The following is a 13,621-nucleotide window of genomic DNA, read 5'->3' as shown; positions in this document are numbered from 1 at the left end:
CCCCTTCACATTTTTGATATCTCTTCACTAATTAAAAATTAAGGATTTGTTATAAATCCGCTTTCCATTTCTAATTTAATTTCTGTGTTCTTTGATTTTTTTCTTAAATTTGTTAGCAGTATGTGTTTCTTAGTTTTCAAAAACTAGCTCTTATATTTATTTTCTTCTAATTCATTAATTTTTATTTGTATCTTTATTTTCTTCCTCTTATTTTTCTTAGACTTGTTTTGTTCTCCTACTTGTGTTGGATCTTCTGTGTTCATTTGTTTCTTATTAGTTTACTTAAAAGCTTTATGGCTTTGAATATGTGATTACTAAGACTTTGGCCACATTCTAATTCATTGAGATGTGTACCGTTCTAATGACCATTTTCTAAGTAGCCTTTAATTGTCATTTTGATTTTTTCTCTTTGATTCTAAAGTTATTTGGGAGTTTTGTTTTGTTTTTATAGTTGAATTTCTTAAACTTTTGTTACTTATTTTTACTTTGGGGTATTTTTAAAAATTTAATTTATTGAGGTGAAGTTATATGAATTTATATAACATAAAAATTAACCATTTAAAGTGAAGAATTCAGTGGCATTTAGAACATTCACAGTGTTGTGCAACCAACGCCTCTATGCTCATGGCATTTTAATTCCACTTGTTTATCTCTGATTTTTAAAATAAAATATTTTAAGTTCTTTTTCTCTACTTATCAAGTAGAACAATTAAATAGGATAGAACTGTCTCTCATTTTAGTTAGGATTATGTTCAGCTGTAAGATGCAGAAAATCCCAAAATAACAGTAACTTAAATAAGATAGAAATAGATTTCCCTCTCAAGTGGAGGAAACCCAGAGGTTTTCTGGTTTGGCACTGCATGGTGTCATGGACCAAGTTTCTTTCTATTTTGTTGCTCTGCTATACATGGTTTTCATTTCCAAGGACCCCTCAAAGTCTAAGATGGCTATTGGAATGCCAGCCACCTCATCTGTATGCAAGCCTGTGTGAAGTAGAAACAGTTAAAGAAGGAATGCAGTTAAAAAAAAAAAAATTATAATAGATGTCTTTTTCTTTAAGGGCCTTTCCTGGGAGTTCATGCACATTACTGCCTACATTCTATTGGCCAGAACTGAGTCACGTGGCCAAACCTAGCTGCAGTGTAGACTGGGAAATATTTTTATTCTAGGTAGACCATATGCACAGCTAAAAATCAAAGAGTTTTATTACAGAGGAAGAGAAGGCGAGCAGATAATGGGAAACAAGTAGCAGTTTCTGCCACGCACCCCCATGTGTAAATGTAGGACTTCCTGCTTCCTCCTTTTCGTACCACTTCTCCATTTCCTAGTTAGTATAGGTATCAGTGAGATTTTAGATAATAGTAGCTATTTATTGAAGGTTTACCATGTGCCAGGATTTAATCTTCCCAACAACTCTACCTGTGTAAGTACTGTCGTTATCCCCATTTTATAGATGAAGAAAAATGAGATGCAAAAAGGTTAAGGTTTTTAACTAAGGTCATACATCCAGTAATTCAAACACATGCTGTAGGTCCAGATTAACCACTATATACTCTCAACCCTATTATCATTAAATGTTTTTACAGTGTGTGTACATTGTGTGTACATTGTGTATCTTTTCTCTGAAGAGTACTTTTTGACATTTGCACTATTTCAGAATCCTATTAACATCACTTTTATAGAATTAAGTATCTTTTACTCTTTTTGCTTTATGCCATTTGTTTTTTAATACAATTTATCTACTATGTTCCTGAGTTTTGTTTGGTTAGTTTTTCTTGTTTTTGGTTTTTTTGGTTTTACCTTTTACTGTTGAAATTTTCAGACTACAAGAAAAGTAAAGAGAATACTTTAATGAATCACCATGTAGATTAAGCAGTTGTCAACATTTTGCCAATATTTTTTCAGTCATTCTCTTTGTCCCCCTGCCAGATTTTTGGTCTTGGAGGTTTTAAATCAAATTCCATTCATTATAACTGAAAATACTCAGTAGATATGTCTAACTTGTAAGGCTTTCTTTCTAGCATAACATAACATTATTATACATAACAAAATTAATAATTTGTTAATATCATATAGTCTATTTTCAAATTCTTCATATTATCTCCAAATGTCATTTCACAATGGGTTTGTCAGAATTAAAATCTAAGCAAGCTTCATACTTTGTGTTTGGTTGATATGTCTCTTAAGGGTCTTTTAATGTATAACAGTTTTCCCACCTCCCTTTTATAATTTTTATTTTTTTTTAACATCTTTATTGAGGTATAATTGCTTTACATTGTTGTGTTAGTTGCTGCTGTATAACAAAATGAATCAGCTATATGTATACATATATCCCCATATCCCCTCCCTCTTGCATCTCCCTCCCCCCCTCCCTATCCCACCCCTCTAGGTGGTCACAAAGCACCGAGCTGATCTTCCTGTGCTATGTGGCTGCTTCCCACTAGCTATCTATTTTATATTTGGTAGTGTATATATGTCCATGCCACTCTCTCACTTCATCTCAGCTTACCCTTCCCCACCGCCCACTGTGTCCTCAAATCCATTCTCTACGTCTGCGTCTTTATTCCTGTCCTGCCCCTAGGTTCTTCAGAACCTTTTTTTTTTTTTTTTTAGATTCCATATATACGTGTTAGCATACATACGGTATTTGTTTTTCTCTTTCTGACTTACTTCACTCTGTATGACAGACTCTAAGTCCATCCACCTCACTACAAATAACTCAATTTCGTTTCTTTTTATGGCTAATATTCCATTGTATATATGTGCCACATCTTCTTTATCCATTCATCTGTCGATGGACACTTAGGTTGCTTCCATGTCCTGGCTATTGTAAATAGAGCTGCAATGAACATTGGGATACATGGCTCTTTTTGAATTATGGTTTTCTCAGGGTATAAGCCCAGTAGTGGGATTGCTGGGTGGTATGGTAGTTCTATTTTTAGTTTTTTAAGGAACCTCCATACTGTGCTCCATAGTGGCTGTATCAGTTTACATTCCCACCAACAGTGCAAGAGGGTTCCCTTTTCTCTACACCATCTCCAGCATTTATTATTTGTAGATTTTTTGATGATGGCCATTCTGACCGGTGTGCACCTCCCTTTTTTTTTAAATGCCTTTTATTTGTTGAAGATGTTCTTGATTTTTTTTTAAACAGTGGTCTCAATTTTTTTTCTAATATCTTGTTATACTGGGATACATATTTAAGTAGTATTTTTTCTGAAAGAAAAATGTTTATTATGTTTCGAAGTCTTAGTTTATCTGAGAATGTCTGTCTTTTGCCCTTCTACACGAATGGGGCAGTTTGGGGGCACAAAAGTCTGAGGCCAATCAGATTTGTGTGGGGTTTTTGTTGTTTGTTTGTTTTTTGTTTGTTTTAATGCTTACAGGATTATTGTTTTCTCATTGTCCTTGGAAATTAAAGACTGAACCAGGGTATGTCTGGGTCAAGGATGGCAAATGTCTGATAAATATGCTTTCATTTCTGTGCCAAAGACAGGCATTACTAATTGATCACAGCACTCTTTCCCATTGAATACAAATGAAGTTTCAGATTCATTTAAAAAAAAAAATAAAACAAAGCCCCCAAAACCCACTTTTTTTGCAAACTCTAATGAAGGTGTTGGTCTCCTGTTATTAAGTTTATTAGCATGTCCTTTGAATATTCAGGCTTTAAATCGCTCTTTCACTCAGGAAAGTTTACTTTTCCTTTTTTCACCCCCCCCCCCCCTTTCCTTTCTCATTTTTTAAAATAATTGCTCTTCTCCTATCAGTCTTGATCTTTCTGGAATAGCTTTTAAAGATTAGGGTTCTATCTTCATGTCTTTACTCCCCCCACCATTATTTTCATCTCTATGTTTTCTTTTGTATTGTAGAAGAGGCTCAACGAAGTCATTCGTTTCACTAATTTGGTTTTCTATTACTATATTTAACTGCTGCTTATAACCTTACCTGTATTTTTTCCTGAACATTTTCTAATATGACTGCCAAAATCTAGATTGAAATGCAATTTACTCTGTATGTTTTTTTGTGTGTGTTTTTGTTTTTTACTTTTTTATTGAGGTTTAATCTTCATTAAGTAATATGCACTACTTTTAAGTTTGAGCTCAGTATATTTTTACATATGGTTATATGTATATGTATAGCTGATTCACTTTGTTATACAGCAGAAACTAACACAACATTGTAAAGCACTTAAAGTCCAATAAAGATGTTTTAAAAAATGTCATCTGTATTATTAATAAAAGATATTATTGAATATGACTTATACCTATTTCCAAAATTGCATGATCTGAATTAAAGAAATATCCTGCAAAGAAAAAAAAAAAAATTGCTAACTGCCACCCAGATCAAGATACAGAATATTTCTCAAATCCCAGCAGGCTCCTTTATGCCCCCTCTCATTAATACTCTCCGTTACACAGGTAACAGTTATTCTGATCTCGTTCACTATCCATTAGTTTTGCCTGTTTTTGAACTGTACATAAATGGAATCATATAGTACATACCCTTTGTTTCTTTTGTTTGTCTGTTTGTTTGTTTTTTAAATATTTATTTTTTTGGGTGCACCAGGTCTTAGTTGTGGCACGCGGGACCCTTAGTTGTAGCATGCAGAATCTTTAGTTGTGGCATGTGGGATCTAGTTCCCTGACAGGGATCAAACCTGGGCCCCCTGCATTGGGAGCTTGGAGTCCTAGCCAGTGGACCACCAGGGAAGTCCCCCCCTGCTTTGCTTCTTTTGTTCAACACAATCTACATGAGATTTATTCATGTTATTACATGTAAGAGTAGTTCATTCTTCATTATTGCTGTGTAGTATTTTGTTGTATAAGTACACCACAGTTTACTACTTCTACTATTGATGAAAGTGTGTTTCTTTTACCAGTCTTGGCTACTATGAATAAAGCAGCCATGTTCATTTTTATGTATGTCTTTTGGTGGACATATGCTCTTTTTCTCTTTGATATATACCTAGGAATGGGATTGTTAGGTCATAAGGTAGATGTATGTTTAACTTCAGTAGACAGTGCCAAGCAGATTTCCAAGGTGGTTGTACCAATCAATATACATGACCATCTGCAGTATATGAGAACTTCAGTTGTTCCACATCTTTCCTTTGCCAACTCTTGGTTTTAATTTTGGTTTTGGTTTTCATTTTAGCCATTCTGGTGGGTGTGCAGAAGGATCTCATTGTGATTTTGATTTTCATTTCCCTGGAGAATAATGATCTTGGGTACCTTTTCTTCTGCTTTTGGTCACTTGGATATCCTCTTCTATGGAGTGCCTGTTCCTGGCTCGTGCCCATTTTCCTTTCGATGGCTTGTCTTTTTCTTATTAATTTATAGAATAATTTAAAAAATATTCTTTATATATAAGTCCTGTGTTGGATATACATTTATGTATTAAAAATACCATCTCTGCCTTGGCTCATGTTTTCACTTTTAATGGTGTCTTTTGATAAACACAAGTTCTTAATTTTAATGAAGTCAAATTTGTCAGTTTTTTTCTTTAATGATTAGTGCTTTTTGTGTCCTATTTAAGAACTATTTGCCTACAAGATCATGAAGATATTCTTCTATTTTTTTCTTCTAGAAGTTGTATTATTTTACCTTTCACATTTAGGTGTGTAGTTCGTCTCGAATTAATTTTTGTTTTTGGCATGAGGTAAAGACAAGGTTAATTTTTTTCCATACAGATATCCCATAGATTGAGCACCATTTATTGAAAGGTCAATTTTCCCCACTGATCTGCAGTGGTGGCTTGTCATAAGTCAAGCGATTATATATGTTTGGGTGTATTTGTAGACTTTCTGTTCTGTTCCAGTGGTCTTATTTATCTGTCCTTGTGCCATTACTGTTGAGTGTGAAATTGAAAGTTTCCAAAGTTTTCGCAATGACTGTTCTAGAGGGATACTTATTCCTTAGATTGGTATCCTTCTGTTCAATTTAATACCTTTTCGCATGTTAGGTGATTTTTTTTTTTCCATCCTTTTTTAGGCAGTCTGTACTTGTTCATATTGAGATCTCAGATGGATGTCTGTTAAGATTTTCAGGTACAGATAAAAGGAAAAGAGGAACATTTAATTTACACTGCAGGCGTTAAACACTCCTAGAGGAGTGTAGAAAGGAAACTAGAGCTAGAGATAGTCATGGCAAGGAGCTAAACCCTCTGTTTGCTGTAATAGACCAACTTAGTGTTCTCATTCTGGGGTTCTTGCCTCTTTAAGAAGCCAGACTCAGCTTTGTCTTCCTCCTGCCTCATGCGGCCACCCACACCAGTTGTAAGCCAGCAGCTGCTAAGTTTCTTGCGATACCCTGGTGGGATCCAGTTGTGCCCTTCTAAGTGTGTCAGAACCCACCTTGGCTCTTGGCCTAGTTGTTCCAAGGAAAGGGCATCAGTGGGGTATGGCAGCTGAAGTCTCATCTGTGAACCTATCAAGCAGGCAAAGGGTTGAACATCAGTTGTTCTTTTCCTCATTCCAGTCCCATCTGCAGTTTGTCTTGTAGAAAATTCCTCATAGTTTCTGGTATGTGGTTGCCTAGTACTGATATATACTTTCTTTCTTTCTTTTTTTTTTTTTTCTTCAGTCATTTCAGTGGAAAACTGGAAGGGTAGACAAAATAACTAGACGCATGTACTTAAAGCCATTGTAATTACAAGTCAGTGCTAGTATGGAGGTTCCTTAAACTAAAAACAGAGCTACTCTATGACCCAGCATTCCCACTACTGGGCATATACCCTGAGAAAACCATAATTCAAAAAGAGACATGTACCCCAATGTTCATTGTAGCACTATTTACAATAGCCAGGACATGGAAACAGCCTAAATGTCCATTGACAGATGAATGGATAAAGAAGATGTGGTACATACATATAATGGAATATTACTCAGCCATAAAAAGAAATGAAATTGGGTCATTTATAGAGATGTGGATGGATCTAGAGTCTGTCATAGAGTGAAGTAAGTCAGAAAGAGAAAAACAGATATCATATATTAACACATACATGTGGAAATCTAGAAGAATGGTACAGATGAACCTATTTGCAGGGCAGGAATAGAGAGGCAGACCTAGAGAACAGACGTGTGGACACAGGGCGGGAAGGGGAGGGTGGGATGAATTAGGAGATTAGGTTTGACATAAATACACTACCACGTGTAAAATAGATAGCTGTTGGGAACCTGCTGTATAGCACAGGGAGCTCAGCTCGGTGCTCTGTGATGGCCTGGTTGGGTAGGATGGAGAGTGGGAGGAGGTATAAGAGGGAGGGGATGTGTCTATGCATATGGCTGATTCACTTCACTGTGTGGTAGAAACTAACACAACATTGTAAAGCAATTACACTCCAATAAAAAAAAATAGTTTTTTTTAAATGAGTTTCTTTTCCTTTTTTTTTTTTTTTTTTTTGCCGCACCGCGTGGCATGCGGGATCTTAGTTCCCTGACCAGGGATCAAACCCATACCCGCTGCTGTGGAAGCACGGAGTCCAAACCACTGGACCGCCAGGGAATTCCCCCTTTAAATGAGTTTCTAGGCTTCCACGTTGAATACTTTGAAAGTCTATTCATTTTATGAAGGTGAGCGTTGGTCTTTCTGTGTTGGATCTCAGCTCTGCAGCTTGGTATCTCCCCACCCCCTGAAGCCTGAATATGAGTAGAACCATAGCCCAAAGTCCCAGTAAGCTGCACTGCAGAAGATGAAGACAATGACAGAATGAGGTAGGAGAGATTGTTTTGAAACTTATGAGTTTCGGACGATCTGCTTGTATGCCTTTATTTAATAAAAATGCCTCATGGCTTTTCTTGCCAGTTGGACAAGAGAAACTGACCCTGGGATTCGGAATGACCCAGAATTTTGTGCTCTTGTGGAGCCAGAGCCCTTTCCCAAGCCAGCTTGTTGCAGACCCAGCTGGGGAGCAGGGGCTGTTTCCTATATTCTTTGTAACTGTAGCGCTGCTTATAATTCTCAGGAATTGGTAAGTAAATAAGAGTACACATTTAGAAGTTTGGGGCTCTTTATGCATAGCTTTTTTTGTTTGTTTTTCCTTTTAGTGTAGCTAAAGTATGTAGATTTTCTAAGTTTTATTTTTTATTCTCGTGTGGAAAAAACAGTAATTCAAAATTTTTTACATTGTAATTCAAATACAAGAACCTGGAATAGACCCCCCCCAGTAATATTTTTTGAAGAAAGCAGTAATAGGAAATTTAACTAGGAAGACCCTAAGCTTCAATTGTAAAGATATCTCCTTTCTCCAAGAATTAGGCCTGATCAGGGTTCAGACCCACTTATATGGAATGGGAGGGGATAAATCACAACTAAAGACCTTGGCACTTCTATAAGAAATTTAAATAACAGACAGACATATAGAGATTCGTAAATATGTACTTGGTGCCAGCTAAACCACAGAGAAGATACTGCATTTGTGGTCCAGGGAAGTTAAATATTTGTGGTCAACTTAAAATTCAACATAAAACTCTCATCTGTGATGGAAACTATCCAGAAACTGCATGGAAGGCGTGCGAGCTGCATGCGCTCTCAAAGGCCTCTCCTCTCACTCGGCTGAGCTAGAAGAGCCTATGCCCCTTCCTTCACACTGCATAGCTGGGAACCCTTGTTAGGAGAGAAGGGGCTCCCTGGCGCTCTGGTTACCTGCCCAAGAAGGTACCCAGAAGGTAAGGCCCTCTCTGCTTTGTGGCTCACTCCTTCACGTCTGATCAAATGGCACTTTATCCAGGTGACTTTCTCTGTCCGTGTTAGATTAAATAGCAATACTGTCCCCTACCCTGTTACTCTCTGTCCCTCTTACCCTACTTTATTTTTTTCCTAGTACTTCCCACTACTTGTCCTGTATTTGTTCGCTTGTTTCTCAGTTTCACAAGAATGTTAAGCTGCATGACAACAGGAACATCATTTTATTGACTGCTGTATCCCTCGTGTCTTAAATAAGCCCCACTGTGCATAGCAGATGCTTAATAAATATGTATTGAATGAATTCAGTAGAATACTTGAAAATGTTTTAGGAAGTACAGTTTAAGGAGCAAAGAGTTATTGTACTCTGACCCCTGGAATAGGGTACTGTCACACGGCAGAACCTCAGACTGTGAGATCAGCCTGAAACACCTCAAATATCCTGCCGTTCTGTGGTATCTGCATGTAACCCCTGATAGGGAGACTGGCACTGGCAGACAGTGCAAAGCCTTCAGATGTACCAGGCGCCTCTTGCCATAACACCTGGGTTATGTGTAGAGATGTAATTAACACAATTTAATTTTCACATTAAAAAGTGTTAACAGTGTTTGTTTCTGGCCTTCAGATTTGTTGAAGACCCTCCTGTTGTTGATTGCTCTGGTGTGGGAGCCCTTTCCGGGCAGCATGCAGACTGGAGCGCATAATGTACTTTTCCACATTCTTTTTGGATATGTAAAGGCAGTCCCCGTTGCCCAGCCTATTGTCATTTGAGACCCTGCCTGCTTGAGGGGTCTGTTGTTGCTGACCACTCCCAGGCCTGTTGGACCTGATGGTGACTGACGGACTTTACTGATGAACAGTTTTTCTTCTGTCTGCTTTTCTTTGCTGCCTTTGCTGGGTCTTTCAGTCATCCCAACACAGAGAAATTCTGTTGCAATAAACATGGTTGGTTTTCTGGATCTGTTCCAGAACCTTGCTGTGGATGATCTTTAGCATTTGGTATGAAATGTGCTTCCCAAATGATGTTGATAATCTCTAAGATATGCTGTTAAGTGGCAACGTGTATCACCATTTATATAAATGTATATAAAAGGGATAGATAGGTCCGGGACTTCCCTGGTGGCGGAGTGGATAAGTCTCTGCACTCCCAACGCAGGGGGCCCGGGTTCGATCCCTGGTCAGGGAACTAGATCACACAGGCGTGCCGCAACTAAGAGTTAGCATGCCACAAGTAAGGAGCCGGCGAGCCGCAACTAAGGAGCCCACCTGCTGCAACTAAGACCTGGAGCAACCAAATAAATAAATAAACAAATAAGTATTAAAAGGTATAGGTCCATAGTTAATCATATATGGCAGTATATGTATAACTATCTCTGCAGGCCACACCAGAAACTGGCAACCAGGCTGGGAAACAGAGGCTTCAGAAACCAGAGGTGGGAAGATTGTTTTTAAAATTCAGCCATATGTACTCTCTGGTTGGTTGGTTGGTTGGTTGGTTTTTACCATGTGCCTCGTGTTTAAACTGCGTGTTACTGAACAGCTTCAGTTTGTCCTGGTACTTGAAGCCCAGGTGCCACCATATCTTCAGTGCCTCCTAGAAGAGATGCTGTCATTGAACTTCTTTTCTGCTTTGTCAGCAGCAAGAATGACTTTAGGCTAAGTAACAGAATTCAGTGACAGGATTCAGTTTTAGCTCTGTGTTGTCAATTTAAAAAAAGTTTAAGCTGTGTGTAGGCTTCCCTAGTACAGGCTGGTACAGAAATTTTGTCTCTCTCTTATCAGTACGAAGCACTGAAACTATACTAAGTAGTTTATAATTGTTTGTATGTCTTTCTGTGTGTGTGCTTCAGAAGTTAAGTAAACAGCATTCAGAGTTGCTGGCTTACTGTCTCTAAGCCTGTTCTTAGACTAATGACTTGGAAAGATTTAGTGAAGAATCAGAAATAGACTCTAGCAGCAGCTTTCTGATCTCTTTTTCAAATCCTGTGAGGATATGCTACATAGGCTTGGCGATCAGGAGTGGATCAGATGAGATACCGTCAATGTTAATGCCATTTTGCCAGAATGACCTGCAGAAAAATCTGGTTAAAAATCTAGTTGCGAATCATAGTCTTCATTCTGCTCCATTCTGATCATAAGAAAACTCCATATAAGTTATTTATTCCGTCTGGGCTTGAATTTACTCTCTGTGAAACTGGGATGAGAATAGTCCCTTCCTAAGATTTCGGTAAGGTTTAAATGAGATAACATAAGTGAAAATATCTATATTTTAAAAATAAAAGTCTCTCTCAATATATACATGTTCTTTATAGTGATTGGAGGGGGCGGTTAAGAAGACTCCAAAGAAACGACCAGGTTCAGTCCAGTTCTGCACCAGATTCCTATATATCTTCCCAGATCACCCTGCAGTTTCTGTTGCTGTTTTCTGTAATTCATAAGGATCCCCTCAGATCCTCCACCATCTCCCTTTTCCACCCTTTCAGCTCTTGCCATTATCTTGTGGCTTTGGATGTCAAAAAACGGTTAGATTTGCCTTTTAGGCTAGGATACAGGCCCAGCAAGAAATTAGGCAGAATTCAGGTAGTTTTTCAGATGGCAAATCAGGTGTGCTTACAGTTATACTATCCCAGGATTCTCTTGTAATGGACACCCACAAGTGAGGGTTTGTGAGCCCTTGAAGGAGAACAGCAGAACACCACTTTGGAAATAAAATCACACTGTCCTGGGTGTTCCAGCACTTCCCATGCTGGCCTCCTTTCGGCACCATTCCTTTCTGCAGTCCCACCCTCCTCTTCGCCCTGGCACATAGTCCCATGAACATGCCACCTGCCTTCTCTGTCTCTCTGGCCCCATCCTTTGGCTGCTCAGTTTATTTTTTCCACATCCTAACCCTCTTCCAGTTCCAAACTAAATAACTCCCACAGATGGCTTGTTCCATCAAAGCTGTTTAAGAACACAGGACAGTGAACTGGGGTCCAGAGGAGCTGCCAAAGTCCAAGGCTGCCCTTCCTACGGAGGCCCGAGACAACTTTGTCATTAGCTCCCTAGCAGTCCACGGACATGAGCAGAAAGGCTGGCAGGTGGGGTGGTGGGATGTCTCTTTAACACTAGACTCCTCTAGCAGCTAGCAACCAGTTCTCACTTAGATTCACAAGTCAGAACTGGAGCCGGATCCATTGCACTCCGTTTTCCACAGGAGGCAGAGCACTTTGTAGTTGGCATTTCTCCCCCACTTTTTTACAGCATGGAAACCCAACAGGAAATGGCAGTCCCATTTGTGTTTTGGATCGTGGTTTGAATCCTTACTGAACCTTTTTGTGAACTCTTGGAGAGGTCTAGATCCCTGCTCTGCCTGACCTGAAGGGCAGTATTCCCAGCTGTCAGCACATCCTTGGGAAGAGGGTGAACTTCAGACGCCTATTAGAAATCCTGCAGATGAGAGAAGACCCAGAATTTCACTCTTTCTTTCCTGTCAGCAAGGACATGTAAGTTTCCTGTCTGCCTTGTCATCAGCTTTGGAACACTTTTCTCCTACATTTCCCCGTGTACACAGTGGTCTGTGAGCTTCTTCCCCCAGTCATTATCCCAGCACTTGCCTTCCCTCTGTCATAATCAGATGGGTCTGGTTAATTTTGTCCTCGTGACAAGACGGCCTTTTCCTTGTCCTCGCCGTTATTCCTGTGGGACTTAACGACCTCTCTGGTCATGGTCTCCCTCTCTTTCCCTTCCTTCTGCCTCTTCCCTCTCTAACTGCAGCCTTTGTAAGTAGATTCCTCCGAGGTCACTGAGGAAGGGCAGTGTGTGCCGTTTGCTGCTGTGCGAGTCTCTTTTCCCTCAGTAAGCCGAGTTCCCTTGAGAGAGCCCCTCCCTTCCTCCATTAGAAGCCATGTTGGCGGCTTATCTGCTTGAACTTGGGCATAACAGGGCAAGGAATGATGGCATTTGTGGAGTGGTCTGGCCAGGCAAAGGGAAGTTAACTCTCAGCTGGAGAGAGCAGACAGTTGAAGAAGCTTCCCCCGGAAAGAGCAGAAGAGAAGGAAAGAGAAAATTCTGTGGCAGGGAAGTACTCCCTGAGAACTCAGTCAGAAATCAGCATCGCCTCCCTCATCCTGGTCTTTCTACTGAGAAGGAAACTATTGTTCTTTCTCTTCCCTGCCTTCATATATTGCTCCAGGATCAAGGATTGCCAGATGAACAACGCACCCTGTCGCTCTCACAGTAAAAGTTTCTCAGACTGATGGATTTGTGGAGCCTTTGGGTGCCAGGTGGAAGGAGGGAGCTTTGACTTCCTTTGTCTTGTCCCCGTGCTCTCTGATGGACTTTCCTCTTTACAGTCCATCCAGAGTCCAAGACTGTGTAGTGCAGAGAACTTTCTGGGGACACTCCTGTGTAGGTTTTAGCTTGGCACCCAATAGTGACGAGTTTCCCATATTCGTTCAGCTCATCAGCTGACCAGGTGAGGTCTTATCCATGCTGTGTCCAGGGAAATGAAATGAACTGGATGATAGAACTCCTTTTAGGCCAGGTACCCTGAGAAGTTTTTGATTTCAGTATCTCTGTTCTTGCCTGTAGCTTAGCCAAGCTCCCATTTGGTTCGTGTTCATCTAAATGTGAATTCATCAGAACTGTTTCTTTTGTCCTGGGGGCTGGCCTTTGGGCTAGTGCTGAGCTGGTGGGGGGTGGGGGGGTGGGGGGGTGGATATACCCTTTAGTAAAAAGGACTTGAAGTAGGTCCCTTTCTCCAAAAGTACCATTACTTCCAGACAGGCTACAAAGTATAACGGACTGAGCACAGACTTTGGAGTAAGACACATATGGGTTCAAATCCCCGTTTTACCACTGACTGGATGTTTGTTTCTTCCAAGCTCCAGTTTCTTCTTCCTCTTTCTATCTCCCAGGATTACTGTGATAATCAGATGAAATAGCATAATGCCTAG

General features: G+C 39.6%; 1 protein-coding gene across 3 annotated transcripts in view; it reads left to right on the top strand.

Annotated features, from left to right (window-relative positions):
* Window positions 1–13,621, top strand: part of SMG6 (SMG6 nonsense mediated mRNA decay factor) — a 234,536-nt gene that overhangs the window by 186,194 nt on the left and 34,721 nt on the right. The gene's annotated exons all lie outside the window — the stretch shown is intronic.

Source organism: Eschrichtius robustus, chromosome 20 (assembly GCF_028021215.1).
Source record: "Eschrichtius robustus isolate mEscRob2 chromosome 20, mEscRob2.pri, whole genome shotgun sequence".
Lineage (NCBI taxonomy): Eukaryota > Metazoa > Chordata > Mammalia > Artiodactyla > Eschrichtiidae > Eschrichtius > Eschrichtius robustus.
Note: the sequence above shows the minus strand (reverse complement) of the source record. Positions and strands in the feature narration are given on the sequence as shown.